The following is a 27485-nucleotide window of genomic DNA, read 5'->3' as shown; positions in this document are numbered from 1 at the left end:
GTCATCTTCATTTTGTAAATAAGGAAACTGAGATTCAGATTACCACTATAACTCACCCCAGCCATCATCATTGCTGGCTTGGACCTTTCCAATAAATAGCCTTCTAACCAGTCTCCCTACTTCCACTCTTGATCCCTTTTCATTTGCCACGTACAGCAACAAGCTATAAACCTGGGGAACATGTCATCTTTCTTTGTGTCCCAGGACCTTTACACTGGCTGTGCCCTCTGTCTCAATAGAACGTTCTTTCTCCAGATTACCTCCTCATCATCATTTAGGTTTCAAATCAAAGGGCTTACCTGACCACCTTCCCAAGCACGCACCTATCTGTCCTGTTCTACACACTATAGTATCTCTTGTCCTTTACCACCACTCGTCCACATGTCCACTATACCACTGCATGCCTAGAATAGTAGTTGGCACATAGAGGTGCTCAGGAAATACTTCTTGAGTGAATGTTGGCAAACTTGTGCAAGGGAACATGCTCTAGGTTTGGAGCAGAGAGTCAAATTCAGGTCTGTCTGACTCTTAACCACACAGCATGTATGTGTGTGGTTTGGGTGTTCAGCTGAAAGACAAGTGGGGTGAGGGCTGCCCAGGGCCACTCATGGACAACTCACCAAGAGTCTAAATGTAAATCCCTCACAGGACCTGACTGGCAGCCCACACAGTGAGAAGGCCAGGTATAGATCGATCTACAAACTAGGAGGACGTGAACTCCAGGAACAAAGGAGAGAGCAAGGGTTGAGAGTGCTTGGCTATTTGAACTGCACTCCATGTTACCAGGACCAATAATCCCAGATGCCAATCGCTGACTCTTGTTTCTCTCTCCCAAAGAGAGACCTGGAAAGGCTGTGGGTTAAGCTGCGTCAACACCTCAGGACCAGCTCTCATCAGCTGGGTTCCTGGTTTCAGGGGCAGGCTCCTGGAACTCTCCAGAGCCAGACTTCCCTGGAAGGATCCTCTTACCCTAAAGCACCAGAGGTCAGGTTATGTGGGCTTGCTCTACTATGCTGTGGTGCCTATAAGATTTCACATGCTCACCTCCCTCGCCTAGGTAAAACTGGAGGTCAACTGTGCCTTCACTCTGTCACCCAGAGAAGGCTGTCCTGGCTCCCGCTTTCTGTTTATACTGAAGTATCTGGCATGCTTGCAGTAATCATTGAGCTCTTAGTACTGAGCATAGTCCTGAGCCGCGGGGAGATGGAAGGAAAGCAGAAAACATAGTGCCTCTTCCTAGGATAGCCACAATCTCATTGGGAGAGAGGACACACAAAAACATACTACTTAACTAACTAAGAGCATGGGCTTCATCAGACCCAAGAGACTCACATCCAAACCCTGACTCTGCTACTTAGAATTTGAGCAACTCTTTCAAACCATCTAAGCCCCGGGTTTTTGTGCACCAACAGTGCCCGCATATACCAGAACACTGCTGCGAAGGTGAATGCCAAAGCCCTTCGTGAGGTGTCGGGCTCCTGCATGCTCCATCAATGGTGGCAGCAGCAGCGGCAAGTAGTCGTTGTTATAAGAAACAATCCACAGGCCACATATTAAGAAGTACAAATTAATTAATTTCCGGCTAAAGCAGCTCATAAATGCTAAGAAGACCGTGACGGAGAAATGTCATTGAACGATGCTGTCGGGCAGACTTCTTGGAAGAGTTACAGTGTGAAGCTGGAAGATGACTTACTGAATGTCAGCGATAACCTAGTAGAGACCTCAGGGATGATTTCCAGGACTTCTCAACTTTTTTTACGTCATGGCACACAGAGACATGGTCACATTTGTTCTGCACGCTGGAGCAAATGGCATTGCCTACTCCCAGCTGGGGGAAACCCGACAGAGGCCGCCCCACCCACCCCGGCGTCTCGAGGGCTGAGGGACTCTTCATCTCAACGTACAGGTAACCTGTCTGGGCCTCACCCTGTGCCACAGCACACCTGCTGGGAAGTTCAGATTTAGAACAAGCTCATCAACTGACAGATGAGAAAACAGATTTGGGAAACAAAAGTGACTTGGCTGAGGCCACACACTTGGGCCATCACCAAGTGGAAAACTAATGTCCCTGTACTGTCTATTCTTAAAAAATTGGAGGACAGCAGGTCATGGGAGAAGGTCGAAGAGCTTATTTCAGGGCAAGGGAGTTAACTATTGTTAATGGAGGAGACCTGACCCAGTAACTAATGAGGATAACAGTAGCTAGACTGGGCATCTGCACTATCTCAGGTGGGTGCTGAGGGCTTCACATGCCTTATCTCATCCAGTGCTGGTAACCGTGAAATGGTACTATGACAGCCTGTGGGAGGGCATGAGGTTAACCAAGTTATTTTGCCACCGTAGATGAAAGCTTGGGGAGGTCTGTCTCCACAGCCAGGCTCATCACACTCACCTGGAGGAGGAAGCAAGCTGACGCTGTGGCCTTAGACCTCTGCAGCCGGGACCAGAGAAGATAGCCACCTGGGAGGGAAGGGCAGATGCTGTTCCAATTAACCTAAAGGAAGTCCCCCACCCCATTCTCCTCCCCGGTTGCCACCACCGAAAACACTCTTTTCCCCATCTTTACTTGACCCCTCCTCATCCTGCAGATATGTTGCTTCTTCAGATGACACTTCTCTGGCCACCCAGTCTAGAAAGTAACCCCCAACCCTACTTCTCTCTCTCATATCATCCTGTTATTTTCCTTCATAACATTTATAAAAATCTAGGATTACATATTCATTCTCCCTGACTCCAAGGCAAACTCCTATAATGTAGACCATATCTTCTCATTCTCTATTGTCCACTAGGCTTGTGAGTCCTTGGCATATACTAGGTGTTTATTTAAAATCTATTGATTGGGTGATTGGATGAGTTAGCCATCCTGAATTTCATTTCCAACTTTGCAGCTGACAAGCTGCATGACCTTGGGCAAGTCACTGCCTTGGGACCTCAGATTTTCCTCCGTCAAATGGAAAGGGAGGGTGAAGGTTGAGAGTATTCCTCAGGTTCTTCCAGTTCTGCTCTTGCCTCAGCATGGACATTTAGAAGCCAGCATTAAGAAGAAGCACGTCTCAGCTGAGGCAAGATCTCACCTTCCCCAGGCCCAAAGTAAAGAACCAGTAGGCAAGAGGTTTAAAAGATACTTGCATTATAGAAGCAGCAGCTCCCACCAGCACAAGCAGCCTTACTGGACACTGGACAGACCCTGAAATGGAGATAGCGCAGGGACTGGTAGGCCCTGGGCAGAGTCCCCGAGGCCCCAGAGGATCAAAGTGAGACAGGGGTAGCCTACTGGGGCCCCGAGGCCTCAGTCCAGTGCTGGCTGGTGAACACAGGTAGCCTGTGTCCTTTCATTCCACGCATCTCAGGCACCTCACCGAGAAAGCCCCCCAGATTTGGGATAGGAACTGTGTGGTGCTTGTCATCATGAGAAGGAAGCTGTTTAATCTGTGTTTTAAATTTTAAATTACTCCACCTGAGACTAACTGCTCCTGGCCCCTCTCATCTCCCAACCCAGCATTCAAAGCCTCATTCAAATTCTGGTTTTGTGCTGACACTCCCCTGGAGGCCACTGAGAGGATTCCTCCACTCTTATTTCATTTTGGGGCTCCCTCTCTCTACTATGCAGAGTTCCTTGGCTCAAAGGCAGTTTCAGAGGCCATGCGGAAACACTCCATTCACTGATAGGGGTCCTGGGCCCTCAACAAGCCAATCCCCAAGCCCAGTAAACTATCTGAGAGGCTCTCAGGGCCCCCCAGATCTGGAACCCCCATTTACCTCCTAGTAGACACAGTATTTTGTCTCCTCCTTCTGCAGCCTGACTCCTGCAATTCCTTCATCAGGCTGATGTTTGGGGCAGATATTGACATTGTGGTGTGTTCTGGGTCTAGAGAAGTGAGTCATAACACAGATAATGTATCTTCCACCTAAGTCCTCTGAGCTTCAAATGTGGGCCAGACTTTAATGCTTGGTCCTGAAGAGCCACTAGGGCTCCAGTGGGCGGTTTCACCAGCCACCATCGTTCCGGAAGGCTCAGGATCTTAAATACAGTTTTGAATCTCCTTCCTTTTTTCATATGCAATCCCCACAGCACCCGTAGCAGCAGCCTGCTCGGGTCAAAAAGCCAGGGATTAGGAGGTAGGGGCCTGATTCTGTCCCTGCCGGCCATCAGACCGACAGATCATGACCTTGCTCTCCTCCACAGAATAAGGAGTTTGGGCCAGATGAACACTAGGTGTTTTGGCTCTAATACTTTAGAGAGGCAGAGCAGGTTTTAATAACCCCATTCTACAGAAGATGAAACTGAGGCTTAAATCACAGAAGCAATTTGCCTGAGAATCCAGAAGCGTTGGCTGAAAAACTAAGCCTGAAATTCTTTTCCCGAACCCTGTTCTTAAATTACTGCCTTGGAACCACACAAGGCTAGAAGCCACCACACTGGACAGCACAGATATAGAGCAGTTCCATCATCACAGAAAGTTCTATCAGACAGTCCTGGTTTGGATATTATCTGTATCCTCATTTCTCCCCTCAATGAGATTGATCTCAAAGGCAGAGCCTCAGCATGTTCGTGTTGTTTTCCCAGTGCCTGGCACTGTGCTCGGTATCAAAAGTACTCAGACATTTAAAAGATGTGTTTGCTGGCAGAAAGCCTTGCCACCCACCTGGGTCCTGGGTCTAAAGTTCAGGCTGAGAAAACCGGTGATGGTGAGTGGGGTCTGTGTGGGATGGGGAGATCCCATCCTACAGAGTGGGGGCAGAAACCTAGCTGCTTGGATGGAGGTCTCAATAATCCATCTGTACTCTACAGGTGAGAGGAGTACCTGGCTTCCAGGGAAAGGGAGAGGATGGAGGGAAGAAACCCCAAGGGAGGGAAACCAGCAGAGGGCACCTCCTTCTCCACCGCACAGATAGCTCCAGCTGAGCAGCTGCCTCTTTAGCACCAGGAGGCAACCCTGCTAATTAACAAACCCAAACTTGGGATTTGCATTTTTATGAAATGTTCACACAGGAGGCAAATCTTTCCCCTTAAAAAAAAAAAATCAAGATGGATAGGAGGAGAAAGAGCTCATACCAGTACATACTAATTCAATCTAATCTTGGTCATTTCAGTTTCTATAAGAAAGTACTTTCATAAAGCTACAAAGCTAACATCCATAACTCTCTAGTTTCCCCAGACAGGATACCTCTGCATTAAGTTTCTCATTTATCTTTGCAGATGGCAAATCATCCATTTATAATGGGATCTAATAAAGCAGCCTCCCATCACAGTCCCAGCTGCTGGAATGCACCTCCGATCCAGAGATGCTGCTTTGGGGCCCATGACTGTGTCATGTTTTGGGGGGCTCCCTGACTAGTTTTGTCTGGGTGCTCAATGCCTGAGGTATCAACATGCAACACGGTCGCAGTGGTGTGTGTGTCTGTTGCTGGGAAGGAGCATGGCCATCAGGGAAGCAGGCATCCTACCCCCACCAGCCTGTACACAGAAAACCCTTCGTTGAGAATCTAAGACAAAGACCCAGTCGGGAAGGAGCTGGGCCTGGCCCCAAATTCACTCTTTAAGGGACGTAGAGCTTGCTGTAGAGATGACAATTTGGGAAACAACAGGGTTTAGCAGACCGACTCCAGAAGCTCAGCTGAGCACCACGGATGGTGATGTTCCCCAGCCACAGGGTAGGTTCCTTGGGGAGCCTATCTGAGATGGAGGGTAGGTAGCAGGGTGCTTATTGAGGACGCTATGAGAGCCACACCAGTGGAAGGAAAGGATAGGGAGGAAGTGTGGGCAGAGGCTGGAGCCCAGCTTCCACACAGGCCAACAGCAGCCTTAGGCAGCCCAGACTGGCCCTTCAGATCTGTCCCAAATCCAGCTGAGGCAGCCAAGCCTTTTTATTCCTGCATCAGTCTGTCATTGGATGAGGGCCACCCCAAAACGGGGATGACAATGGGTGGGAAGCTTTGTGTAGCTGGAACCATCTCTGAAGGGGTTGATTGTTGATTGCTGAAGTCTGTCTGCTGATCACTTCCCCAGCAGCTCGGTCAACGAGTCCTTCACTGAAGGATGATCTGGGTGGCACATTACAGGTCTATCACACCTACTGAAGACCCTGTGTCTCTCTCCACTCCCCACCAGAAAACGTGGCTTAATCATACTACACCTGTGGCCTATGGTGGCCAGGCCTAATGGGTAGTAGACAAAGAGCCGCTAGCTGCCTGCTCAGTCCTAGGCGCTGTTCTCTCTCTGGCCAGGTGACATAGAAAAGGCTGCTTCCAGGGGGCATTAATTCCTTAGCACTTTCAGCTTGTTCAGTGGGCAGCAAAATAGACTCTGGGGCCAGAGAGAGCTATCAGGCAAAGAAATGCAGGTACTGGCACTTGGAAGTCGGCTAGTATGCACCAAAGAGATAAGGGGAGGGAGATATGGGCAGGTATCCATAGGACCTACTGCACCCCCCTCCTCTGTATCTCCAGGGTATGCCCATGTAGCCTCTGCTCAAACTTTTCAAGAGACTGGGAGCTTACTACCTAACATGGCAATACATTTCATCGTTGGACAGTTCTAGTTGCCAGAAAGTTATTTCTTAGATGAAGCTAAAATCTGCTCATTGTTCTGTTTGTCCAGGACCTTCCTGTAGAACAGGGGCAAGAATGTTTGTCTATGTTTCCCTGCTACATCCCCAGCAGCTAGTAAAATCACCTGGCACATGTTAGGTTCAGTAAAATTGTTTTGGACGAATGAATGCTTGTATGCATGCATGGTCCTTGACTCCAAGGCGTTCACGTTTTCCTATTTCTAGTTTGCTTTCCCACACGTGACCTCATTTTCTCCAGGTTTTTAAGTACACAGCCTTGTGCCTAGAACAAAGCTGAGCTAACATGCTAGTACTCATTTATTCAACAAGCACTTTGTGAACTTCTATTGTCAGATGTTCTTTCTCGGTGTTCTGGGCTCTGGTCCTCAGAAGTATAAAGTGTTCAGAGATGGAGGTACAGGGCAAAAAGTTACCAGTGGTTATTATGATTTCAGGAAAAGGTTCTAGGTGTTCAATCAGGCACAATGGGCAAATAAATGCACGTGCAGTCACTCTTGCTCACAAGTCACTGTCCCTTTTAATAGAGACAAGTCTCCCAATACAGACACTGAGGACTGGCCGGTCCTTGAAACATGACCTTTAGGAAAATCAGCCCCTTCAGCTCCCTTGCCCACCCACTTCAGGAAAAGGTACAAGAGGGTTTTATTCACAGACCCCAAGGCATCATTCCTGGTGCCCAGTAGGTCTAAGGGAAGGAGGTTCTCACAGCCCCTCCCTGAAGGAGCTGCAGCTCCCTCTACCATTTGTATTTCCTTTGAAATGACTCCGTGTGCAGAGTTAGGGGGAGCGGATTAGCTCCCCTTCCTGAAATGCAGCTCCGATGCCAGGAAAAGTGAGCTCGAATCAGCAAGGCGAGTTAAGCTTTCCGCCTGGAGCCCGGGGCTTAGCGGTGCAGATTACAACAGCAGGTGATGAGCCACGTTAGCCGCTGCTGTGGAGACTGTGAAAATCCTGTTACAGGGCAAAGGCGTTTTAGCTACAGCTCCAAATTTCAAAGAATGATTGAGTTGGAACGTGGCAGGCAGGCAACAACTGGAGACCAAAGTTATTGGACTTAAACTGAGAATCAGGCCCGAGGGGGGCGGCTGGGGTAGAAAATTCCAGAGAGGGACCCAGGTATACCCCCTCCACCAATGTCCTCTGGGTAGAGGCTCTCTCCCCAACACACACACACACACACACACACACACACACACACACACACTCCCACCACCCTCTCTCCCCTCCCTTGCTCGTCCATAAGCATAAGGAGCTTCCATCTGCCTTCAAACCTGTCTTCCTCACCAATCTGTAAACTCCTAAAGACCAGAGCTTGTGGTTTCTTTAATCCCGCAGGGTTTTAGCACAACTCCTGGCACGTGTAAATGCTTAGTAAATTTCCCGAATGATCAATTGGTTAGTGTCTCAAAGCCAGGTCTTCCTTGCCTTGTTCTGCCTGATTACTAGATTCCCTCCCCAGCACCCACACAGACATACCCCGACTGAGGGCTCCTGGAAACACACATCTTTTAGGCAGCCATCCCTGGTTCCTTGGCAAAAAAGTAGCACCTGGTCAGCAGACCCAAATCTGACTACAAATGAGACACTTAGGGTGAGAAGAGATGTCAAAAAACCCAGAAAAAAATGAGCCCTGAATATTTGCTTTGCCCTATTAGATGGGGAAGTGATAAAAGTCACAAGATTTAGAGTCTCTCTAGTCTTTCAGTCCAAAATACCCTCCACCACCTCATTAAGTGCCCCTCCTAATGGCCCCAGTTGTCCTTTAATGGGAAGCAGCTTGATGCTGTAGAGTGTATTTGGATTCAGAGGACATTAGCAATCTGGATTTGAATCCTGGTTTTTCAAGTCACTTAAGCTTTCCTCTGGTAAACTGCCCACCTTGTAAGCCATATACTGAGACAGCATATACAAGGAAACTGCTCAGTGGTCAGCGCACAGTAGAAATTAATCAAATAATAACAGCGTCATTATTGTTGGCACCGTGTCTCCCTGTGGGCTAACCCTGAAGATTACCCCCCCACCCCGTACCTAAGGAAACCCAGTTTACAGAGAGTGAGATTTCTTGATCCGATTTGATCTTCACAACAACCTTATATGAGGAGAGTGATTCTTATTCTCCCTTTACAGAGAGGAAGCTGGGGCTCAGAGAAGTAATTTGCCCAGGATTGCTTGCCTGGGAACCACACCGGCTAGAACTGGAACCCGGGTGTTGAGGCCAGAGCCTGGAGCTGCCCCCACACCAGGGTACCTCCTAGACAGGAGCAACTGATTGTGATAGGAGACCCAATCCAAGTGGGGATCCGTTGTCTAGTAGACAAAAAAGTTGGGGGCAAATCTTTCTCTCTTCCCTCCCTCTCTCCGTCCTGCCTCCTTTCCTTTCTCTTTCCCTCCCTTCCTTTCTTTCTCCCGTCTTTCTTTCCACCATGTAGTAATTTAACACTTGCCGTATGCTCAGCCCCCTAATAGTGAATACTCATATGTGGGATATAAAAGATAGAGACGATCTGGTCCTGCTGAAGGCAGCTTACAGTCCCGCTGATGAGACGAAATGCCTAACACAGGAAGTCATTTCAGAGCACGGGCCCCATTCCCGCAGGAGAGCGATGGTATTCCAAGTAAATGCACACGTGCGGTCAGAGCACAAGCACATGCATGCAGTACCACAGTGCACGGAGGAGAAAAGCTCCAGGGCTCAGGAGACCCTGGAATGATGAATGAAAGGACTGGGAGACAGATTTCCCAGGTGGGATAGTGAGGTCCCCGTCTCCACAGGTGTGCAAGGAGCATCTGGGGGATTAACTTAGGCCCCTCCAGCCTGAAGATTCCCAAATTAATGACACTTCCTGTTAAAGAGCCCCTTGTAATCAAAGCAAGGGGATCCGAAAAGGTCAGCTCACATTCTCTCGGGAGAAGCTGGGGCTTCACTAAGAAGGGCCTAGATCAGCTGCTCCCCAGCTCAGCTTAACATGGCTTCAGGCTTCTCATCTCACATAAGCCATCCCCCCTCCAACTTCTCCCTGGCTCTTCCCAGCCAAGATTTAGAGGAACCATAGCGGCTGCCTCTCCCTGCAAGGGAAAACAAAGGAGAAAGCATGCAAAGACCATCTCAAAATCCTCATATTTGCTTTCCTCTCCTAAGTCACTGCTCAACACAGGCTGGCTGCGTCCCTGACAAACAGGAAGGCAGGCTCCACTTCTGCTGTGCCCTTTGCAAAGGCTCTCATCCACACCTCCTCCCCAAGCAAGGCACCCCACCCCTGCTCTCACAGAACGGGGGGAAGGGACTGCAGACCCTAAGGCACGCTGGGTCAGTTCTCCACTTGTTCCCCCACCTCTCCTTTCCCTCAGTGCCAACAAAACGAAGGAGCCTCAGGCTGACTGCTCTGGAATCCTCCATGTCACCTGACAGAGCTGGAGAAGAGGGCCCTTAGCGGTCATCTCCTCCAGCCTCCTCATTTACTGTCTACTGAAGAGGACACAGCACAGCAGTGTCACCCCTGCAGTGACTCCTTTGCTGGCTGACAGCTGAGCTTCCTGGGCACCTGGGCAGAACTATACTGATATTGTTGGAATTCTGTTAAACCTGAGCACTGCCCCTCAACCCCGAGGCAATACAGTTTACAGAGCCTGCACAAGCATGTAACTTCCCACAATGTAGCAGAAAGAGGAAGCTCTAAAGTATACCAAAGCTGGATTCAAATCCTGGCCCCTGCAGTTAGCAAACTCTCCATGCATCATTTTCCTTGTGGTTAAAATAGAGCTGAGATTTGTTCATGCTGAGTTTTCATGCAGCTTCAAGAATATGATGCATGTAGATCCTTTGGCATTTAAGTAGGTAGCCCCCTTTCCCTCCCTCTTTGAGGCCACTAGTAGGAGCAGGAAACAAGTATGGGATGAGTTTTCTTATTTTCTTTCTCCAAAGATCAGTCTCAGGATGTGGGTCATATTGGCCCCCTCCATTCTTCCCATAATTCATCCAGAAGCAGAGAGGGACACAGAAGGGACGGGCAGGGAGAGGGGCGTCCTTATCCTGAGAGCAATTGTCTGCTCTAACCTAGAACCAAACGCAGGCCAGCCAGCCTGATATTTCTGGCCAGGGACCACAGCTGGATGCACTGGAGAGGGGTGGGGGCAGGGCACGGGCATGGCGGATGTTCCTCTGGCTCAGCTGAGGAGAGGGGATCTGCCACTCCACGGCAGAGAGGCAGCCGATGGCAATGGGGAGCATGTTCCAGGTGGAGTACTCAAGCCTCTTTCCAGAAACCGTAGACTGGGCTGAACACCCTGAGCCCCACTGAGGGGCTGTCCCCTCCCCTGTAAGACCAGATTCAGGTACCCAGTCTATTGGGGAATGGGAGAAAGAAAGTTTGATTATTAATTTTATGTGTCAACTTGACTGGACCACGGGATGCCAAGGCATTTAGTCAAACATTATTCTGAGTGTTTCTGTGAGAGTGTTTGAATTGGTAGACTGAGTAAAGCACATTGCCCTCCCTAATGTGGGTGGGCCTCGTTCAATCAGGTGAAGGCCTAAATAGAATAAAAATGCTGAACCCCCCACAAGTAAAAGAGAATTTCTCCTGCCTGACTGCTTTCAAACTGGAATATGGACTTTCACCTGCCTTTTGACTTAAATCAAAACATCAGTATTTCTTGGATCTTGAGCCTACTAAGCCTTCAGACTAGAATTACACCATTGGCTCTCCTGACTCAGACTTAGGCTGGAACTAAACCATTTGCTTTCCAACTTGCCCACCCACCCATCCTGCAGATCTTAGAGGATTTGTCAGCCTCCATAATTGCGTAAACCAATTCCTTTTAATAGAGCTCTATCCATATATGTTCAAAAATATATGTATACATGGAAAGATTATAAATATATATGGAAAGATATATATCTATATCTATCTAGACTAGATATAGATATAGACATATACATATCCTACTGGTTCTGTTTCCCTGAAGAACTCTGACTAACACAAGACGTTTCCTACTCAGCACTGGAAGAAATGTTCTAACACCCTTCTCTTCCCAGCTACTGGATGTATGAAAGCAGGGCCATAGCCAGCATCTACACGCCCAGCAGGGAGATGAGTTCTATACTTTCCAAGACCCTTCCTTCTATGTTTCAGGGTCTATGATTTTAAGATAGAGGTGGGGAGGGCATCCTGCAGCCATCTTTCTCCCCAGATGTTAGCCAGGGCGAATGCCAGAGTCAAAGGAACCATGTGAAATCTACCTTCCTTCATGTCCCTGCTGTCCCCTGCCCATTTAGGTCACATGGCGAGTAAAGTGAGTTCTAACCCCCAACCCTGTGCTCTCCTTACACTATGATGCTGAGAGCTGTGTGGAGATGGGGAGGAGGAAGGTGGAGAAGAGTCCAGCCAAGACCTGGAGACATCAAGATGTGAGTTTGTAGATGGCTGAAGGGAACGAAGAGGAGCCCAACACCCTGACCCTGTGGCCCAGTTCCATGATTCAGAAGCACAGTATGGCTGCAGGGCCTCTTGATAACAGTAGAGGCTGCCTTCTCTGCCTCCAGAAGGAAGTCATGGGAGAATGATAAAGGTATAAGGGCTAGTTGACCTGGAAAAGAAAATTCTGATCTTTGTGTTCTTAAATAAAGATTTAAAAGAAAACAGCATTCCTCTTCTTTTAAATGTTTTTTTGAATAATCCTATTATGAGGGAAAAGTGTGGATAAAAGATTTTCTGCAGGGCTGTGACAGCAAGTTTGGAATGAAGGAGAATCTGATTCCCACTTGTCTCTCTTCTCACCCTTCTTCTCCATCCCCCCCCCTTCTCTGACCCTCCCCACAGACTCCACCCCAAATCCTCTTCAGTGTGTTCCCTCTTGCTCTCTGGCTGGCTCTGCCCAGATGTCTCCAGCAAGACCTGAACTGGCCACCTGCATACTGTGGTTCCTTAACTCCTGGTAACTAAGAGACAGGTCACCCAGAGTGGGAGTGGCCCTAGTGGGCAAGCTGATGACATGGGAAATGACAGCTATGAGTAGAGCTGGCAACTCGCGAGGTGGGGACTACTGAGCCAAGCCTGGGATGTCCAGCCTCAGAAAAACGGAGCTGGTGAGGGGACTATTCCCGTCCCTTGCTCCCAGCAAACCAGACAGATGGTGTTAAGTAAGGGGAACATTTTTAAGAAGCCATCAGTCTCTTTCATAATTGATTCCAGGGTGGTAGAGTGAGCCAGTGGAGTCTGAGTGTTATGAGTCGAATTGTGTCCCCTGAAATTTATATGTTGAATTCCTAACCCCCAATACCTCAGAATGTGATCTTATTTGGCAATATGGTCTTTACAGACATAATCAAGTTGAAGTGAGATCATTAGGGTGGGCCCTAGTTCAACATGACTCATGCTATGGACCAAATTATGTCACCCCAAAATTCCTATGTTTCTTTAACCCCTAATTTGACTATAGTTGGAGATAGGGCTTGTGAAGAGATGATAAAGATAAAATGAGGTCATCAAGGTGAGACCCTAATTTGATGGGGTTGGTGCCCTTATAAGAAGAGAGACACCAGATCTGTCTCCCTCCACCATGTGAGAACCCAGAGAGAAGGGGGCCTTCTGTAAGCACTCTGGTGAGAGCTCTCACCAGAAAACAAACCCTGCCATACCTTGATCTTGAACTTTTCAGCCGCCAGAACTCTGAAAAAATAAATTTTTATTTTTAAGCCATGTAATCTATGGTATTTTGTTAATGGCTGCCTGAGCTAATACAACCACTGTCATAAAAAGGGGAAATTTACACAGACACCCACAGAGGGCAGACAGTGTGAAGAGGCGCAGAGAGAAGACAGCCATCGACAAGCCAAGGAGAGAGGCCTGGAGCAACAGGTCCTTCCCTCACAGCCATCAAAGGAACCAGCCCTGCTGACACTTTGATCATGGACTTCCAGCCTCCAGAACTGTGAGACAATATATTTCTGTTGATTAAGCCACCAGTCTGATACTTTGTGAAAACAGCCCTAGCAGATTAATACACTGAGCTAGGCAGGTAAACCACAGGCGTGAGGCAAACGGGGTCAGGTTTGCCCTCCATGCAGTCCTCTGCTCTGAAACCTCCCACAGCCTGGAGGGAGAATCGATTCTCAGACCCCAAAGTCCTTCCTTCCTATCAACTGTGTTCTGGGTCCCTGGGGTTCCAATTTTCCATCTCATTTAAGGGGTTGACTCCACAAAAAACACTGTTTTGCTTGGCAAGAAGGATTCGTTTTTAATCAGTCAGCAGTGACTCTGCAAGAGTCCATGGAGACAGAGCAGGCCTGGGGCCAGTGAGAAGGCCCCTTGCCAATGCCCAGTTCCTTGCTTTAATTTCATGGCTCACTGGGGAGGACACCTCTGCCCCACGGGAGGGCAGGAGAAAGACAGGGGTACTTATCAGCAGAAGCAGATGCCCTCCTAGGGGCCTGACTGGTGCCCATGTCTAGCTAGGGTCTACCCCAGCATGATACTAAGTTGGATTCGAAGGAACGGGATGCAAAGGCAAGCAGAGACAAAAGGAAGGGGGTGGACTTCAGAGAGGAAAGGTGGTGGGCTGGTACCAGCAGACAAGTTGTCTCCTGCCCTCCTTCACTGCCTACTCCCCCAGCACAGGCGGAAGGATTCCCTATCATGCAGTTGCAAAGAGAGATGAGAGATAGGACCAGAGGCACACAGGTGAGAAGGAATCTGGTGGGTGTCCAGAGAATGTTGGCATGCAAAACAAGGGCCAGAGACTGGAGTCTCACACACACACACACACACACACACACACACACACACACACACACACGCGCGCGCGAAGCTGCCTCCAAAGGCTGCCGAGATGCTTCAGAAAGCACGTCAGTCCACCAACTTTTCAGTTCTCTCCAGACTGAGCCACCAGCCCCTTTGGGATTTTCCTGTCTCTAGAAATTAGTGACAACAGGGCAGTCTGTAGCCCCAGCCATCTGCCCCTGCCCAGCTGAAACGCTCCTCTAGTCAGCCCCGAATGTGGGCGGTGTGATAGCTGGAGAAAGGAGCCTGTTCCCTGGGGTGGGGAGGAGAATGACGGAGCCACAGCACAGATTTCCAGAACAGAGAATGAAATCCCTAAATGATCATGTTGGTTTTAGAACCTGGCAGACAAGCAAATCTGCAGATGAGTAGATGTCAGAAGCTTAACAAACAAATTTGAACCGAAAGAGAACTGCCTTGAAAACAGTCGCTTCCCACAACAGGCCCTCTTAAGAGAGCTTTGAATTCTCAGTGATGGATCCACAAGATAGACCAGCATCTCAGCCAGCAGGGGCAGCAGCCTGTGTTTTCATGAGTCAAGCATGTCAAGTTCAGTTCCAACAAGTGCACGGAAGACTTTGAAGCTTGGCACAGTATTTCCAAGTCACTGTAGAAGACAGATGAACTTTGGAGCAGACAGACCTGACTTGGATCCTTGCACCTCCTCTTACTAGCTGGGTGGCAGGGACGAATACCATGGATCTCTGAGCTTGCTTTCCTTATTTTAAAAATAGGAATAAGAGCGTCTATCTAATGGGTTTGGTGAGTGGATTAAACGAGATATATAAGTAAAGATTTAAGTGTTACATAGTACATAGTAAATGCTCAATAAATATTCTCCTCATTATCTACTCCCACCCCCTCATTCCTACTTAATACACAACCTCCTGGACAAGATTCATGGGAAAGGGTTGCCCAGACTCTGTTGGAAAATCCCCAGTGATGGAGAACTCGCCACTATGCAAATTGTTCTATTCCATTTGGACAGCTTTTAGGGCCCCAATGCTATTTTGCTTATTATACGGTAAATCCGAATCAGCCTGTCTATAATGCCTCATTGGTCCTTATTCTGCCCCACACCCCATCACAAATAAGACATGCAAAGAGGGGGAGTATACTTTTCTTCCCTTTTAATAACAGTTCCTGTCATCATCTGCACCTTGTCCATTCATCCACCACTTTGACCATTTATTCACTCGTTCATTTAACAGGTGACTAAATAGCTCCCCCAAGGCAGTGTACTAGGACACAAAGAGTCCTTGATTCGCTTTGAACCATGAATCCCTTGCTGGCTAATATCTCAGAGTAGCATTGCAAACTTTTTTTTTCCTCCAGAGGAAGTGCAAAAGAAAGGAAAGAAATGAACTGGCTTTGGAAGTGCCTCTGGATGCAAGGCAATGCCCCTGGGGCCTCCAGAGGACCTGATGGTTGGTGGTAGAGGAAGCAAGGTGATCCTAATTCCTAGTTCCCAGTAGGGCCTAAATCCCTAACACATGGCAGGAAACTGCTCTTTACGTTGAGATGAGCCAGTTCAGTCTTATTTGCAAATCTGTCCCCAAGGCCTCCATAGGAAATATAATATCACCATAAAGAATCATTATCTCCTCATGTGACTACTTCTCTCTCTTTAAAGAAATAGTCTGGGTTTGCAGTAGTCTGAGCAAGTCTCCTCCTCCCTCCTCCGCCTTTACCTGGTGTTATTTTGGCTCCTGATAATTACATTAGGTATAGAAAGTGGCTTTATGGTGCTAATAATTATACATGCTTACAAAACAGATGGGTCTGCTGATCTAGAGGGGGAGCGTTTATGGACTTGGAAATGAGACATTTTGTTATAGGAAATGGATAGTTATTTCCAGGTTTTATTGCTGTGTTTCGTAGGACTCTTGTTAAATCTTGTGGATAACACTTCTCTTCTGTTGCCTCTCATGCATTTTATAAGCCTTAGCTCATCAGTGTTCTGGGAAATGACATTAACTCGCTGCAGCAGGAGGGGCAGCAGGAAACGATAGGGGACAGGTGGGTGCCACTGTGCAGAGGAAGAGTAGTGAACTGGGAAGGAAAATCCCACAGAACATCTGAATCGGAAGGAAGCTTCGAAACCACCCGGTCAGGCAGCTCCCAGTGTGCTCCCGGACCAGCAGCAGCATGAGCAGGAACCTACCAGAAATGCAAATTCTCAGGCCCTACACAGAGACTCTGGGGGGAGAGCCAGGAATTGGCCTTTCATTTCCGATAATTCTAATGATTATTAATGTTTAAAATTCACTGATCTGGTTCAATCCTTTCATATTAAAATGAGTAAACTAAGGCCCAGAAGGACTAAGTGATTTGCCCCATGTCACCCAGCCAGGCAATGGAGTATCAGCACAACTTCAGTCCACCATAGTGATTCCCACCCTAAAACCCCACGTTGTCCCCTAAGAACTAGGCATATGATCTAACTGACTTCTTCTCAAACTTTGGTGGGCACAGAAATCACATGGGCATCTTGTTAAAATGTAGATTTGGATTCCGTACTTCTGGGGTGCAGCCCAAGATTCTGCATTTCTAACAAGGCCCTGGGTGATGGGATGCTGCCAGCCCAGGGGCACACTTCAGACAACAAGATTTTGGTACACACCAGTTGTGGGGTTTTGGGCAACTCACTTCCCCACCTCCCCTTTTCCTCTTCTGGGCAGCAGAAGCGTAGAGAAGGCATTTCCTGTCACTTTTGTGAGACAAGTCTTCACAGCAGTGACTTTGCCTCCCACTGCTCACCCCCTCTTCATCTCTTTGGAGCTTTGGTCAGTGGGCCACAGCTCCGCTAGTCCTTTGCCATCTCTAACATAGTGTCATCTTCCCTCCTCAGCCTGCCACACTATATAGAGAAGAGCTGGTTCGCTCCCATTTTCTCCAGATTTCCCGTGATATATGGAGGGTGGCACCCAGAAAAAGTGAAATATATTTCTTTCAAGGAACTCCTGGGTAAAATATCCCAGAACCCTGTTTTAATCTTTCTAGTTCCTACTACTTTTTGTTCCTTGGCAGTGAGTTGCTCATGATATCTGACCTAAATCTTCTGGCTGCCACAAAAGTTATTTATTTATTCAGTTAACAAGTACATGTTGAGTGCTTTCTAAGTGTAAGCACTAGGGTGGGCATTGGATCAAGGGGCTTTATCTGTTCCTTATCTTCTTTTCCCCATTATTTGTGATTTAAAGTGAGATAGGTCCGAAGCTAAAATTCCCAGAACCACTCATTAGACATATTTACGGAATTTGTTTTCATTTCATTGGCTTACTTCTTCCCCCGTCCAACCAGGTGAGCTTGCCTTACCCTCCTAATTGGGAACACCCCATCTCCAGCCCCCAAACACTCCCATTCGTCAGCTGCCAGCAGGTTCGGCTCTGCCTCTTTCCTATCCCATCCCTCTCTGAATCTCATTCCCTCTCCACCAGGTCCCTCTCACAAACAAACATTGATAATGAATAAATCTCTTTCAGAGGAGGGAGTGGGCTGGCGTGTCCATGGGGAAGGCCCTACAGACAGAGGAAGGATGGATGGCTGGTGGGAGCAGTGCCGTCGTCTCTCATTAACGTATTGTTCTCTGGGCTCCAGCAGGATTATAGATGAGCTCCACAAAGCAGCCCACTTAACCTGAGCATCCTGGTTCCAATCTATTACTTTTTCTACTGGCTTCAGCCTATAGTTTGGCCTGGTGTGGAAGGGCTGAGTGTGGGCAAAAAGCCAAGAGAGCTCAATTCGAGATGCTCCCCAAATGCATGTGCCCTGCTTGATTTTACCTCCCAGGTTAGGCTGCTGGAAGCCTGGGCTTGTACCCCACAGTGGGCAAAGCAAATACAACCCAAAGTGCCACTCATCTCTGATCTGCGGTCCCATCTATGTGACCTTGCAGAGAAAGCCAAGGAAGTTACCAGCCCGCCAGGCGATGGGAGGTGCCTCATGATCCCTGGCCGGCAGAAAACAGTTAAAATGGTGTTACTGATGACTCCTTCAGCCAAGTCTTTCATTTGCATATCACTTAAAATCCTTGCTATCTTTTATCTTTTCATGTGTGAACTATTGTCTGAGGGCCATTGTATGCAAGGGTGCAAATTGCCCAAGACTTAGTTCACACCCTGAGGAACCTCACAATTTGGTGAAGAAAATAAGAAACACTCTCAGATGACCAGGCACTGAGGTCCCTCCAAAGGAAGCACTGCATGAGGCTGCAAAGGCAATGATGTCAAGAGTGAAGAGTATACAGGGTCATCAAGAGAGGCATCTTAGAATGGTAACAGGTAGGCTGGCAATGGGGGCGACCTGGCAAAGGACTCCAGGAAAGGAAAAGGGCAGTGTGGCAGTAGCATTCGATCTATTTAGGGAAGTCAGGGTATAAGGAAATATGTGAGCTAATTTAGGAGTTTGGACTTTACGGCACTTGTGAAACTTGTTGAGCAGATGACAGGCATGATGAAATGTGTATGTGTGGTTAAGAAGATTACTCTATCAGTGATGTACAAGAAAGATTTGAAGAGAAACCGTGTGGTGTTGGGAAGCCCATTAGGAGGCTTAGAAGCCTGGTAGGATCTGGAATGAGGATAAAGGCCACAATTTCCAATTTGCAGGGGAGGGAGGGTGTGGTACTGAACCTCAGAGATTTTAAGTGAGATGCCCAGAGATACAGAGTTAACTATGGTTGGGTTTGCATAAGAATGTCTCTTGACTCCTAACCCAGGATGCTTTACTCATGCTCATATAACCAAAACTCAGTTCCCAGTGCCGTCAGTATCTCCAGGTATCCCAGACCCTCACATTCTTCCAGATGCTTCCCAGAGCAGAAAGGCAGGAAAGACTCTGCCCACGACTAATACCACTGCATCCTACTTAAGCTTCCTCAGGAAAGTCTGACCTGAAGGATAAAGAAAGCTAACTCTTTACCTACCCAACCTCCAATCCCATGTCCAGTGGGAGATATTGCAACATGGGAGAAAGATGGGAGACCAGAGCCAGAAAGCCATAGACTCACATTTGCACCCTCCCACAGTTCAGAGAAGCTACTTAATCTCTTTGAGATGCAATGTTCTCAGTTAGATGGTAGGGTTATACTATGTACCTTATGAAGTGGTAATGAGGGTTAAAAAAGCTAGCACGCATAACAGAATAGATAGGGAGATGCTATTGTCTTATCATTATATTCTTATGAATGTAAGGACATCAAGAACTGGAACGAGGACCAGGAACAGGGCTCTGTTGGTAAAGCTTAGTACTTCAAAGTAAAAGCATTGCAAAGGGAAAGCACTGTACCTGAATCAGAAGACCTAGCTCTAAGAACTTGTTCCACTATTATTAGCTGTGTGATTCTGGATGTGGTGAAGATTGGCAGAGCTCACCAGTATCTGCATTCTCTTTTTCTTCCTGGACTTACAGCTGGACTATATTTCCCAGCCTCTGTGTCATTAGATGTAGCCATGTGACTATGTTCTAGCCTACAGAATGTGAGCAGAGGTGATATGTGCCACCTCTAGGCCTGGCCCATAAAAAGCATCCCACATACAGCCCTCACTTGCTTTTCCCATCCACCTGCCAAATCAAGACACTCCAGCTACCTCAAGGACAGCAGGACCACAAGACAGAAGAAGCCTGAGTCCCTGAAATACTACATCAAGCAGAGCCTCCTTACCAACTCTCATTGAAGAGAAGCATGTATGAGAAATTTTATTGAACTAACCCACTGAGATTAGGGGCTGTTTGTTATAGCAGTTAGCCTAGCCTGACTGATACATTTGGCAAGGTGCTCACCTTAGCTGAATGCCCCATTCCTCATCTATAAGAAAGGCCCACTAATACCTGTCTATTTATACTACAAGGTGAATGTGATTATAGAAATGACATAATGAAGGAGGAAGCACTTCTGCAATCAGCTGAAGATTCACTAATGTCAGTTATTAGTATTGTTGGCACTCAGTAGTTCACACCTCATGTCATGTCATGTGATGACCCCCTCATATAGGTCATCCTGTGCTTCAACAACTGATTGAGGACAGAGGAATGCACCAGGTGATGGGTATCAGAATGACCTATCTCCAGGCTAGATCTCCTAGTCTCTTCCAAAGGAAAGATTCAATTATTTTACCTACACCCCAATGTCCCCATTCCCCACCCAAAACACAACCACAGAGTGCTCTTATCTCTGTTGAGTGGATCCAGGACAGGTGCCATACTGGTACTACTGAAGCCATTGCACCTGCATACTGATCTAAGCCATGCATCCTTCATTCATCTTTGCCGCAAACAAACCACAGGGTCACACTCTATTTGATGTGTTCATTGAAAAAGTGAATAGGGATACAGACCATAAATGTCTCCACCTCCTCAGGGCAGGAAGTAGAAGCTGAGAGTAGACATGGTTCACTGGAAAAGACATTGGTACTTCTCTAGAAGCTGGCCATGCAGAAGAAAGTGTACGTGTGTGTGTGTGTGTGTGTGTGTGTGTGTGTGTGTTTGAGAGGCACATATATGTATCTGTGGGTCTATTTGAGCGGTGTGCACACGTGTTTATGTGTTTGCAGGGTGTACGTGTGTGTTTGAGGACTCCATGTGTGTGCATCTCTGTGGATGTGTTTGAGGTGCATGCACCTTTGTGAGTGTTTGAGGGGTGCATATGTCTGTTCATTTCAGGGCTGTGTGCATGTATATCAATATGGATGTGTTTGAGGAGCTCATGAATGTGCTTGTACATATGTCTGTGTGTGTGCACATACATGTGTGTCCAGGCATTGGAAGTGGCAGAAGAGAAGAGGCAAAATGACACCATTAGTCCTCCCAGCTTCAGTTCTAGTGGAGAACTGACTGGAACTACAGAGAATGTCTTTATTGCTTTGAATATTCTAGATCTCCCCCTCCTAAACCTTTTACTTGGACCTGTTAAAATGGAAACTTTTCTTCCTCCACACCCTGAAGAAGGCAGAATCATCTGTTGATTCATCTGCTCTTTCGTGCATTTACTAAATATTTGTTCTGTTCCTCCTGGCTCCAGGACCCTGGGCCCCTCAGCGGGTCCAGTCTCTCTCTTTCTAAGCCTGGTTGAGGGAAGAGCACATAAGAGAATTCTCCTGGAAACAAAGAAGGCTGGGAGGCCAGGTTGGTAGAGAGTGGGGAAAAGAGGAGGTCTGCAGCCCTTTCTGGGCAGGGAGGGGGACAGAACTGGGGGGCAGCAAGGCCCAGAATGGGGAGAGCTGCAAGGGAGGCTATCAATTCTCAGCCCCACAGGGAGCCGGGTTACAGTTCCCAGCATGGCAGGGCCGCTGGGTTAGGAACAAGCCCTTGACACAGGGGGTTGCACAGGAGCACAAATGAAAGAAAATCTGAGGAGATGAAACCATACAAATTTCGCGTAATAGAAAGAGAGGAAAGAGATGTGTGTGTGGCCTGGGTCTCAGCTCAGAAAGGTCGATTCGAAGAAGATGCTGCCCAACTTTATATTACTTTTCAGAAAGCCAGTGAGCTGAAAAATAACTCTCACCTTTTTTTTATATTATTATTCGTTTCTTCAGAGTTTCTTTTTCACATTGTTTTGTGCACCTCGGTTGTTCATTTCTTCCCAGCTTGATTTCATTTGGAGATTTGGCCTGGAGCCTGGAGAGAAAGACGATCCTTTTCCTAAGAATGCATTTATTTCAAATCCTCAGCAGCCCTTCCTGCTTCTGCCCTCCTTGAGGGGGGAATGGGGTGTGGATGGGGGAGGACAGACCCTCTCTAATTCACAGACGTCTGCCTGTTGTTCATGGGCAGACATGTGTATGCACGTGCATGTGCTTGAGTGGGCGTGAGTTTTTGTGAAAGTGTTTGCATGTGGATGCATGTATATGAGTGCATGTGTGGGCTCAGCACTCCCTCCAGGTGGGAGGGACATGTGAAGCTGGCTTTTTCTGTTTCACTCGAGTCTCTGGTGACAGTGACTGGCTCCTTCACCTTTCACCAAGCTCGGTGAGGCGCAGATGTTGTTTGAACCAGGGAAAATGTCAGCCCCCAGGAGGAGCCTGCTTTAACTTACAGTGAGCCCCTAGGAAGCATGGCAGTGTATTCTGGGTACTGTATACTAGATCCATTTGCATTTGCTCTTTCCAGTAACTAAGGGCTGGTGGGTGGGTGTGAAAGAAGGGGGACTCTCCCTCGGTGCCCACTGCCCCTCCCAGCTTCTTGGGCTCCTTGTGAGTCTGGCATCAAAGGAAGTGACAGAGGAGCAAGAACAAGAGTCCTAACCAACACCCCACATCTCCCCAACTCCCATGGCAACCTAGAAGGATTCTTCCTGGCCTGAAGAGCCATCTTCTGGATTTCAGGTGGGAAATGCACAGCAGAAGCTGGGTTCCTCCAGCATTCATCATGCTCCTGGGCAGGCACATCTGGAAACAGCCGCTGGTGTTCAAGATTACCTACTGCATCTGGCAGGTGGCAGAGCATCTGAGCTCCACTGCAGCCAGAAAAGCAGAGGATACAAACATCCTTCCCGCCTTCATCACCAGCACGAGCCTTCAGCAAGCCCTACAAGTAGGGACATAGTGTGATGCCCACCACCGCCCCCAGAATAGTCCAATGCGCTGTGCATAAGGCATGGCACCCCCAGGGCCCCGTTACCCCTGGGGCCATAGATCATTAGGACCAGCCCACTATTTCACTACTTAGGCAGATGAGGAAACTTTGGCGCAGAGAAGCCAAATTACTTATCCAGAGGCACACAGCTAGTATGCAGAAGAGCCAAGTTCTATCTCATCACAGGAAGTAACATGCAGGGCTCACTCCTAGACCAGGCAAGCTGGGAGGGGACAAATCCCAAAGAGAGTGAAAAGAAGAAATACTCTAAGCTTGGGGTCTAGCAGGTCACACGCTGACCCAGGCCTGGCCCGAGGGAAACCCAGTGCCTGGTTAAACAGGATCTGAATTGGGACGGTGGGGGTACTCGTATTTAGGCCTCAGGAGGGCCCGTGAAGCTGCGTTCCAATATAAGACTGGCTTATTGTTATCAATCTATACTGTGTTTCTCCAAAAATAAGACCTACCAGAAAATAAGCCCTAGCATGATTTTTCAGAATGACATCCCCTGAGCATAAGCTCTAATGCGTCTTTTGGAGCAAAAATTAATATAAGACCCGCTCTTATTTTCAGGAAAACACGGTATCTGCCGAGAGCTAAGGGAGGCAGTGAGGTGTAAAGGGAAGTTTCTGAGTGACCATGTTTAAGTCACTTAAACTCTCAGCATCTGCAAAATGATGATGTGGATGGATGCCTAACTCACAAGGCTGGTGTGAAGTTTGAATGTGCTGATAGGTGTGGAAATACTTTACGCGTGTCTGGTACCTGACAGTGTTCAGATCGGGTCCATTTCCCTTCTGCTTCAATGGGCCAGGGAACCTTGAAGAGCTTCCCCCACCTGCCCATAGGAAGCCTTTCAAGCCTACCATCCTTTACCACATCCATCACTGGAAGCTGGGATATGGCAGCCTGCTCATTCTAAGTGGTCCACTGATCTACAGCAGGTCCCTGGTCCCCACTCCCTTCCTGTGCTGATTCTTTTGGGGTACAGAGTGAGGTAACTTCTGCTCTCCCTTTCCTTTTTGTTCAGGACCAGAAGCAATTGACTGCCTACAACAAAAAGATTCTGGTATGCCCTAGAGAAGATACTAGGGAGAGAACAGCCTAGAAACCACTCGTTTTCCTTAGCACCCTGGGCCTCCATCTCACCAAACAAAAGTTTTCCCTTTGGCAGAAATCCCCAACATTTGCAGATAATAATAACTGACATTTTTAAGCCCTTTGCAGTTGAAAAGCATCTTTGCAGCATACCATGATGATAAGGAGTGTGGGCTTGGGTGGCAGAGAACCTGGTTAGTACTGCTAGGTTCTGTATAAAGTAGGTGCATTGATACCAACCCAGAGGGATGTTATAGGAGTAAATGAGGTAAGTAAATGAGTTCACATGACCCAGAAGCCTAATTAGCCTAAAATGAACATAATAGCCCTCGCCGTGTGACCTTGTACAGATTATTTAAACCCACTATGTCTCAGTTTCCTTATCTACAAATGTGGCTAAGAATAGTATGCACCTCATAGGGTTAAATGAGGATTAGTAGAGGATTAAGGGAGTTAATATTAATAACATACTTAGAACAGTACCTGCTTCACGATGAGTGCTCAATGAATTACAATTATAATCCTTATTAGAACTATTGTGCCATCACGACTACCTTTGAAATAAGAAGTCTACTTCATAGATGAGGAAACTGAGATCAGAGGGGCTAAGTCACTGGCTAAGTCACTTGGACTCTAGACTGCCTGATGCCAAGTGAGGTTTCCTTGTACACCTCTGACCCCAGTGGCTTTGACAGCTTTTCTTCTACGGGGAGATTGTCCAGGAGGAGGCTGGGCTCCCCCAGTGTCCCTCTCAGTCCAGCCTAAGGCAGCCTCCTGCTATGTGACTAAGCTGCCACCATCCAAGGTAACTGGGTCAGGCTTTCCTTCAGGGAGACAGGGACATCTGCTTTCTCCCAGGCAAGGGAGCAACCTCAGGAGAAAGGAGCCATCAGTCTAGCTTGAGATGGCTCCTACTCAGGTTTTCCAGAAATTTTTATATCAACAGTCCTCCTCTGATCTCTGTCCTTTGCCTAATTTGGAGGCTGTGGAGTCACAGCTGTTACTACACGTGCGTGTGTGTGGGGGTGGGTGTGTGTGTGTGTCTGGGGGGTGGTGTGCGTGTATAAGGGTGGGGGATGTGGGGGGTGGGGGTCTCATTTTCCCAAACAACCTCTAAGCACTTAGCTGCAAGCAGAGCCTCAGGAAGGGGTTGAATGACATGATGCCTTTCAAAGGTGCCTCCTGATGAGGTTTAGGGACCTTTCCCAGAACTGCGTGCACACAGCCCCCCAACACACACATGCACGTGCAAACACACACACACACACACACACACACACACACACACACACACAGAGAGAGGAAATGATCAAGCGCAAAGAATCCTCATGTGCTACTTTATATGGCAAATAATTGAGCCATACCCTTGTGGTCTCAGTGAGGAGTTTCATCCATATTCATGCCTCGCATTTCCTGTGGAAACGAACACGCCAGACATTCCAGCACAACGGAGGGAGCAAGAAATCTTAAGCACTAATTCAGTTTCTCCACTCCCCGTTCTGGCTCCAGGAGTGCAGATTTAGACAGGGTCTAACCAGCCGGGAGGCAGCACGCTCTGCAATGGAGACTTGTCTTTCCTTCTCTACACAGCTCTCTTTCTCTGGCCTCCTTCTTCAATGCTGCCAAAGTTAACGTCTGTACGCTGAGTTTCACTTTCCTTGTCTAGTTATAACGGGGGGTGGGGGTGGCTGGAAAGCTGATTTGGAGAGCGCGTGTCTATGAATACCAAGCATGTTAATAGGTTAAAGTAAATCTAAAGTAACATTTGAAAGCAGAGAGATGAAAGCAGATCACAGGCCAAAGATCAAACAATCTAGAGCCACTTCTAAGCCTTTTACAGCTGGAGATTATTAGCATTTGAAAGTGAAGAGCATTAGAGGGAGAGAGGGGGGAAAAAGTTGGAAGGAATTTTTGTTGTGAAGATAAAAACTGAAATAAATGACAGTGGAAAGGGAGAACTAGAAAGAAAATGACTTATTTTAAAAACTACATTAAGACAGTGAGGGGAGGGAAGCATATCTATAGCTATATTTTTAGCTCATCAACCAGCATCTGAGCTCAGTGCTGGGGTCTGAAGCCCTCCATGGCCTTCCCTCGCCCACACCCCCTTCCTGGTTTTCTAGGTAAGAAAACGGTTTCCATTCCTCACTGACATTCCCTTCCCTCCAGCTGTGGGACAGAAACCCTGCTCTGGGAGGGGACTGTGTAGGGGCCAGTAGAATAAGCACTGCAGCTCGGAGCTAGGCCCCTCCTTTTTGCTGCCAGGTACCCCAGGACGCCAACCCATACCCCATCCAGTCTTTATAATCCTAGAACATTTAATTCATGGAGCCAAGCGGTTATCCACCTGTGATTATTTTTTTCTGCCATCACAGGCATGCCTCTCTCCCACCCGTAACTGATAACTGCCTCATCCAATCCAGCCTCCTTATTTTCCAGAGAAGGCTGAGGACCAACCCCTCCATCCAGTGCCATGGCATTGTGAAATAAGAGAAAAATATTCCATCCGTCTTACTTTTAATTGAGTTAGTATCTATTTTTTCCCCTGCCAATCTATCTCTTTTTTTAATTAGTTTCAGGTGCACAAGACAAAGTAATACTTAGACGTTTATCTTTTATATCCCTCACACTGTGTGAACCCCCCTCCCCCCATCCACTATCTCTCTGACATCCCACAGAGCCATTGCATTTCCACTGTCTCTATTCCTAATGCTGTACTCCGCTTCCTGTAAGTATATACATACACACATACACACATACACACAAACACACACACACACACATACATACAAACTTGTAGTTGACATTCATTATTGTTCAGCTTCAGCTTCAGGTGTACAATGCAGTGATCAGACATCTACATCTTCCTTGAGGTGGTCTCTCTAATGAGATAAGTGTCCATCGGATATCCTACAAAATCTTTACAACATTATTGATTACATTCCCCAAATTAATTTCCAAAACCCCGTGGCCATCTTGTGGTTACCAACTGTTTTCTAATCCCCTCACCTTCCCCCTTATCCCCACGCCCCTCCCATCTAGCAACCCTCAGTTTTTCCTCTATGTCTCCAAAACTGTTTCTAATTAGTTCATTCACTTGTTCTTTTCTTTAGATTCCACGTATAAGTGAGATCATATGGTATTTGTCTTTCTCTGTCTGACTTATTTCACTTAACATAATGTTCTCTAGGTCCATCCATGTTGTTGCAAATGGTAAGATTTCTTTCTTCTTTATGGCTGCGTAATAGTCCATTGTATAAATATACCACAGTTTCTGAATCCAGTCATCTACCGATGGGCATTTCAGTTGTTTCCTTGTCTTGGCTATTGTGTATAGCACTGCAATAAACACAGGAGTGCATAAAGTTTTTTGAATTAGAGTTTTGGATTTCTCCAGATAGATACCTAAGAGTGGAATCGCTGGATCATAAGGTAGTTCCATTTTCAGATTTTTGAGATA

General features: G+C 47.5%; 1 long non-coding RNA gene across 1 annotated transcript in view; it reads right to left on the bottom strand.

Moving 5' to 3' along the window:
* The window catches only part of LOC141572424 (uncharacterized), a 69785-nt gene extending 44139 nt beyond the window's left edge, over positions 1–25646 (bottom strand). The window contains exons 1-3 of the long non-coding RNA XR_016018480.1: positions 25390–25646; positions 21858–21970; positions 2393–2460 (exon numbers count right to left, since the gene is read on the bottom strand). This is a non-coding gene — a long non-coding RNA (uncharacterized LOC141572424). The remainder of the gene's footprint in view (positions 1–2392; positions 2461–21857; positions 21971–25389) is intronic.
* Between the last annotated feature and the right edge of the window lie 1839 nt (positions 25647–27485).

Source organism: Rhinolophus sinicus, chromosome 14 (assembly GCF_057876585.1).
Source record: "Rhinolophus sinicus isolate RSI-liver-muscle chromosome 14, RSI-T2T, whole genome shotgun sequence".
Classification (NCBI taxonomy): domain Eukaryota; kingdom Metazoa; phylum Chordata; class Mammalia; order Chiroptera; family Rhinolophidae; genus Rhinolophus; species Rhinolophus sinicus.
This window is presented reverse-complemented; position numbering and strand designations above follow the sequence as displayed.